Source organism: Octopus bimaculoides, chromosome 7 (assembly GCF_001194135.2).
Source record: "Octopus bimaculoides isolate UCB-OBI-ISO-001 chromosome 7, ASM119413v2, whole genome shotgun sequence".
Taxonomy (NCBI): Eukaryota; Metazoa; Mollusca; class Cephalopoda; order Octopoda; family Octopodidae; genus Octopus; species Octopus bimaculoides.
In genome coordinates this window covers 81,977,306-81,984,508 of record NC_068987.1, presented here as the reverse complement: position 1 = coordinate 81,984,508, position 7,203 = coordinate 81,977,306, and positions in this window count along the sequence as shown.

Sequence of the window (7,203 nt, the reverse complement as noted above, 5' to 3'; positions counted from 1 at the left end):
TATTTCAGGGGTACTCTCTTGTGGGGGTGTCTTTACCACTAAGTTGATATCATCGACATATCGAGAGTACACATTCACGAGTATGGAGTTCTGTGTCAGGCGTTCCTTAAGCCTTCTGTCCCACCATACCATGAAGAGATTGGCCACATCACCGGCGATACTAACACCGATGGCTGCCCCCTCATCCTGGGCGTATAATTTGTTGTTAAATTTAAAGGTGTGGCCTTTTAGGGTGACCTTTATACTAGCTCCTAGTGCATGTACGATCATTTTCTTTACCTGGTGGATATTAGTGGGGGTCCATATGGCTCTGGTCCATCCACTCCATCTCTCTATAGGGGTCTTCCTAGCCATGTATATATATATGTGTGTGTGTATGTGTGCGTATATATACATATGTATGTCTGTATGTGTATATATCTATGTGTGTGTTTCTCTGTGTCTGTGTTTTGTCTCCCCCATCATCACTTGACAACTGGTGTTGGTGTGTTTACATCCCCATAGCTTAGTAGTTCGGCAAAAGAGACCAATAGAATAAGTACTATTCATAACAATATAGATAGCTCTGGATTGATCAATTTCTAGAATTTACCCAATGGCTTTTCCTCGTCAGCAGAGCATACTTATGGGAAATAAATGAGATATTTACACATACCCACAAGGAAAACAAACACAAAGCCATAACTACATATAAATACCACATTATTATAAAATCTGGTAATTAGTCATATATTAATTAATATCGATTAATTATCAGGAGGCCAGCACATCTAAAGAATCAAAGAGATTCAGAAATATTATCTGCAATCTCAGGGGATTAAGGTACATTTTAAAAAATAACGTCGACCACTAACGTGGACAATTAATGCGCTAGAAATACCACAGATATATCCAAGTTATGGCTTTACATTTGCTTTCCTGTGGGTATGTATAAATATCTCATTTATTTCCCATAAGTATGCTCTGCTGACAAGGAAAAGCCATTGGGTAAATCTAGAAATTGATCAATCCAAAGCTATTTATATTGTAATGGGTTTCCATAGGTTTCTTCCTCGATTTCAATACATGTGAAACTTTGTAATGATTTTTGAAGTCGTGGATGATTTAGCATCCATTTTCAGCATATAGGATAGAATTTTTTCTATTCCCTTAATTATAATTATATGATTTCACCTTAATAGACCTATTTTTATATACTGGCAACAGATAAAATTTTTAAAAATTTTATCCTTTATTATGATGTGTGTATGTGTGTGTGTTCACACCAAACCACCTCTGAGAACTGAATAGGTGACCCCAAATCAATAGCCACCACACAGGTCATCTTATAACAAGAATACAACAATATTGACCACTTCAAAATATTTCATTTCTTTATTCTTGGTGGACTTATCTCCCCTCCTGACTGTTCCCAATTACTATTAGTCTTATCTTTATTTTTATTTTTATTTCTTTCATTTACTTTCTTCTTTTTGTTCTTCTTTGCCATCTTTCTTCCTTCCTTTTGCTGCTGCTGGTGTTCTTCTTCTTCTTCTTCTTCTTCTTCTTCTTCTTCTTCTTCTTATCCATCTTTCTTCCTTCCTCTTGTTGCTGCTGTTGTCGTCGTCGTCATCGTTGTTGTTGTTGTCCTTCTTCTTCTTTTTCTTTTTCATCTTCTTCCCTATCTTTCTTCCTTCCTGTTGCTGCTGCTGCTGCTGTTGTTGTTGTTGTTCTTCTTCTTCTTCTTCTTCTTCACACATGCTTTTGTATTTTTGTATCTTTATATTCTTTTATTCTTTTTACTTGTTTCAGTCATTTGACTGCAGCCATGCTGGAGCACCGCCTTTAGTCAACCATATCGACCCCAGGACTTATTCTTTAGAAGCCCAGCACTTATTCTATCGGTCTCTATTGCCGAACCGCTAAGTTACGGGGACATAAACATACCAGCATCAGTTGTCAAGCGATGTTGGGGGACAGACACACAAACACATACACACATACATATATATATATATACATATATACGACGGGCTTCTTTCAGCTTCCGTCTACCAAATCCACTCACAAGGCTTTGGTCGGCCCAAGGCTATAGTAGAAGACACTTGCCCAAGATGCCACACAGTGGGACTGAACCCGGGACCGTGTGGTTGGTAAGCAAGCTACTTACCACACAGCCACTCACACACAATGGGTTTCTTTCAGTTTCTATCTACCAAATCCACACACAAGGCTGTGGTTGACCCAAGTCTATGATAGAAGACACTTATCCACGGTGGCACACAGTGGGACTGAACCCAATACTATGGGGTTGGGAAGCAAGCTTCTTACCACACAGCCATGCCTGTGCATATTTTTTTTTTTTATATATATATATTTTTTTTTTTGTATGTAAGAAAAAATTTTTGGTATTCAACCCTTTTGATACCAACCCAACCCGGCTGAAAGCACCTCTGGCTCTGTAGTACAAATGTCATGTTTTAAAAAGGTCTGAATTAAAATCTTCCACAAAGCTTTAGTCACAATTTATGTTCCCAACACTAGCTTCATGATAACTAAGTTATGTTAATAATTTCTTTGTTATATTTAAAATTAATTGAAAGAAACAGAGCATCTCAACAGAAATATTGGAACAAAAGGGTTAAGCAACTAGTAAAACATACATTTTTCATTTTGAATATGGCTACCTGAAGCTCAAAACTCATATCAGAGTAACTCACTGTAAACATATTATTAAGATTAAAATAAAAATTACCCCCACCCCCAGAAAAAGCCATCTCTATTCATTTTTTCAAATATACATAATACTATACCAAGAACTTAATTTTTATAATTCTACTATATATATATATATATATATATATATATGCATATATACATACACACACACACACACACACACATATATATATAGGCGTAGGAGTGGCTGTGTGGTAAGTAGCTTGCTTACCAATCACATGGTTCCGGGTTCAGTCCCACTGCATGGCACCTTGGACAAGTGTCTTCTACTATAGCCTTGGGCTGACCAAAGCCTTGTGAGTGAATTTGGTAGACTGAAACTGAAAGAAGCCCGTCATATATATGTATGTATATATATGTATGTGTGTATGTGTTTGTGTGTCTGTGTTTGTTCCCCCAACATCGCTTGACAACTGATGCTGGTGTGTTTACGCCCCCCGTAACTTAGCGGTTTGGCAAAAGAGACCGATAGAATAAGTACTAGGCTTACAAAGAATAAGCCTTGGGGTCAATTTGCTCGACTAAAGGCAGTGCTCCAGCATGGCTACAGTCAAATGACTGAAACAAGTAAAAGAGATATAAAGACAAAATGAGGGGAAAAGAGCAGTTATATGGTTGGTGTGTAAGGGCCTTGGTCTTCTGTACTATGCTCCTATCTGCAAGCTGGCCTCTGGCATAAGATAGAGCTAGTCAAGTTGTGTCCTCATAGCTTGCATGTCCATGCAGAAAAAGAGAAAGATACGAAGCCATGTGTCTGAACCCTCTCTCTGTATAGCCAGCTTGTTTACCCACTGTCAAATGGGGTAATATGCCTACATACTAATATAAGTAAAAGAAAGATAAAAGAAATTATTAGTTTTATTATTAATAATTCGTTTGTTGTGTTTGCAGGTAGGGTGTTTGAGCAGGTTAGGGGAATTCCAATGGGTGGCAATTGTAGCCCTCTGTTGGTGGACCTTTATCTTTCTTCATACAAGTTCCTTTTTTTTAAAGACCTATGTGCAAGGAAAAGATTGGTTTACTTAAACAACTTAATGAATGCTGCAAATACATTAGATGATAGCTAATTAAGGTTTCTTTGAATTTTTACTTAATAGAATAGACCCTAGTGAGCTTATAGCCACCAGAAATGGTAACAGTATAAGGAATATTAATTATTTAGATGTCAGTTTAGTAATTAAGGATAATGAAAAGTGTGCTGACATTTATAATAAAACAGAAGATTTTGTTTCCCAAGTGGCTTCAATACCATGGTTCAGTTGTAGAATTCCTTCTTTTATTGGTTATGGTGTTTTTGCAGGGCAAATAGTCAGATATAGTACTATTATTAATAATGTTAAAAAAATTTTGTATAGAATAAATGAACTGTTTAGACATTTCATAAAACAAGGGTATAGATATGGTAAATTGGTTAAAACTTTTAATCGCTGTTTAGGTGGGAGACTTGAAATTCTAAATAAATATGAGGTTGTATCTAGAACTTAGAAAAACATTTGTAAAAATTTGGAATGTTTACGATTCAAGTTATTTGCTTACTACGTCACCAATATTGTTTGAGACGATTTGAGGGAATAGTAATTACGTACTACGAAATCAATATTTAGATAATCTTATAAGTTGTAGAAGTAATGGAACCATGTGGTTTGAAAAACATGTAAGTGTTAATACTTTGTAGTTTTATCTTTTGAACAGTTTTAATTAAGCTTTAATCGTAGCAAATTTTTATAGTAATTGTTAATTACAAATATACTTTTATTAGTTCCTATTTAATGTTTCTATTAGTTGGTAAGTTTACATTATAGATTGTAAGCGTAATATATATTAAGAGTATGTAGTGTTTTTATTACTAACTTTTGAATTATGAAATAATGTATTTCATTAATAATCATTTTATTATTCACTAAATTAAATTCAATCGTGTTTTGTTTTGGAGAGAATAGAATCAAAACTTTCACTTTCTTTTATTACAGTAGTAACTATGGAAGGCTGGTAGGATTATTATTTGGATGGACTTAAAGATTCGTCGCTATTCAGTATATAATTTAGTTATTGTAGGTTTACTATTAATATCGTTACAGATGTACATAGATTTATGTGTTTCTTGTAGTTTAATTTTAAAGTTAGTGTTTAATCTTACCTCTGTTTAGCTTGAATACTGTTGTATATAGGGTAAATGTGTTTGAAAGTTGTGGAGTCTTTTTGGTATGTTTGTTCCCAAACAATACTTCTTTTAGTGCTGTTGACACTGCCTGATTGAATGGCACTGCCAAAGTGTCGAAACCATAATGATATCCGTGAGGCAGCTGATGATGGAGGTGTGTTGGATTGTTGGTATGGCTGTTTTTGTATATGTGGAATAGTGTTATAACACATCCTTTTTATATATGTGTGTGTGTGTGTATATATGAATCATCATCATCATCGTTTAACGTCCGTTTTCTATGCTAGCATGGGTTGGACTGTTCGACCGGGGTCTGGGGAGCCAAGAGGCTGCACCAGGCTCCATTCTGATCTGGCAGTCTTTCAACAGCTGGATGCCCTTCCTAACGCCAACCACTTCATGAGTGTAGTGGGTGCTTTTTACGTGCCACCAACACAGGGGCCAGAGGAGGCTGGCAACGGCTACGATTGGTTGGTGCTTTTTACATGCCACTGGCACGGGTATCAACTATAATTTCCATTTGGTTTTTATTCTGATGTTGATGTACTTGATTCAAGGTCTCCTCAAGCACAGCAGGTCACCCTGTGATCCAAGGTACTTTTGAATGGGCTGGGGCTGGTTATGCGAAACTGGTGTAGGATACAGCCGTGAACTCACTTTATTTGCCGGGTCTTCGCAGTCACAGCATATCTCTAGAGGTCTCGGTCTTTCGTTATTGCCTCTGTGAGGTCCAACGTTCGAAGGTCATGCTTGACCACCTCATCCCATGTCTTCCTGGGTCTACCTCTACCCCAGATTCCTTCAACTGTTTGGGAGTGGCACTTCTTCACACATCTCTCCTCATCCATCTGTAGTACAAGACCATGCCAGCGCAGATGTCTCTCTTGCACGCCACATCTGATGCTTCTTATGTCCAACATTTCTCTCAGGGCACTTACATTCTGTTGTGTGTGCACACTGACATTACACATCCAGCGGACTATGCTAACTTCATTTCTTTCGAGCCTACGCATCTCCTCCACAGTCATGGCCCATGTTTCACTGCTGTGAAGCATGGCAGTTCACATACATGCATCGTACAATCTACCTTTCACTGTGAGTGAGAAGCCCTTTGTCACCAGTAGGGGTAGAAGCTTTCTAAACTTTGCCCAGGCTATTCTTATTCTAGTGGTAACACTCTGAGCATCCACCCCCACTGCTAACTTCGTCACCTAGGTAGCGGAAGCTATCAACTACTTTTAGTTTCTCCTCCTGGAGTGTGATGGAATCTGTTTTCTGAGCATCTGTGGTGTTTATTGCCCCTGTGCATCTGCCGCACACAAACGCTATCTTTTCAGTTAATCTTCCTTTGATGTTGTTGCACCTCTTATGTGTCCATAGCTTACACTGGGTACATCTTATGGAGTTTCTACCTACACCTTTTCTACAGGTCGAGCAGGGCCATCTACCTGATGGGGTGTGTAATGAGTTCACCTTCCTACTTACTAGACATTTGGTCTTTGCTACATTGACTCTAAGGCCTTTTGATTCTAAATCTTGCTTCCACAATAGCAAGCATTCTGCATGGGTGTTGGATAGAGACGAAGTTCCAAAACACAATCCAAGAGAATATTCACCAAAAATAGCTAATGGTGTCTGTTTAGTGGTCCAGCACTGATGTCATCCACTACAGCTTCATGAGACCTGGTAAGTCAATTACAGCGGACGCATACATCAGTCAGTTGGATGAAATGATTAGTGAACTTACAATTAAACAACTGTGACTGGTCAATAGAGACCGGTCAATTCTCTTGCAAGACAATGCTCAACCACATGTTGCACAAAGAACGCTACTCAAGTTACAGGAACTGAACTTGGAAGTACTCTTTAGTAAGAGAGATAGTTAAACGAGAACATTGTTGTTGATGGAGTTGAATGATTGTTCAGCAGTTGGGTCACCAATTTAATAAGAGCAGTTGTTCAGTGTGAGAAAACAAAATTATCAGAAGGCATGTTTTTTGTAGTGGGGTTTAACAGAACACAGATTTATTTAAAGGGAAGATAACATGGTGTAACAGATAAAGGTAATTATGATTTTACCTTGTGTATAAGGATGTGTATGACGATAGAAATAATGATCTGCTGGAGTGATGCTGGCAGAGAAAACAACTCACTAATAAGCAGTAAAAGTCCATGTGTTGTGTGAAAGAGAAAATGCAATATGTCATTTCCAAGCGAGTGTATAAGTAACCAATCAGCAAGTTGTTCCGTGTGACCAAAGTCACTGGACAGTTGATGATCATGTGTTAGCCTTTCAGCTTCTAGGCAGATACTGAAAGCTTTTT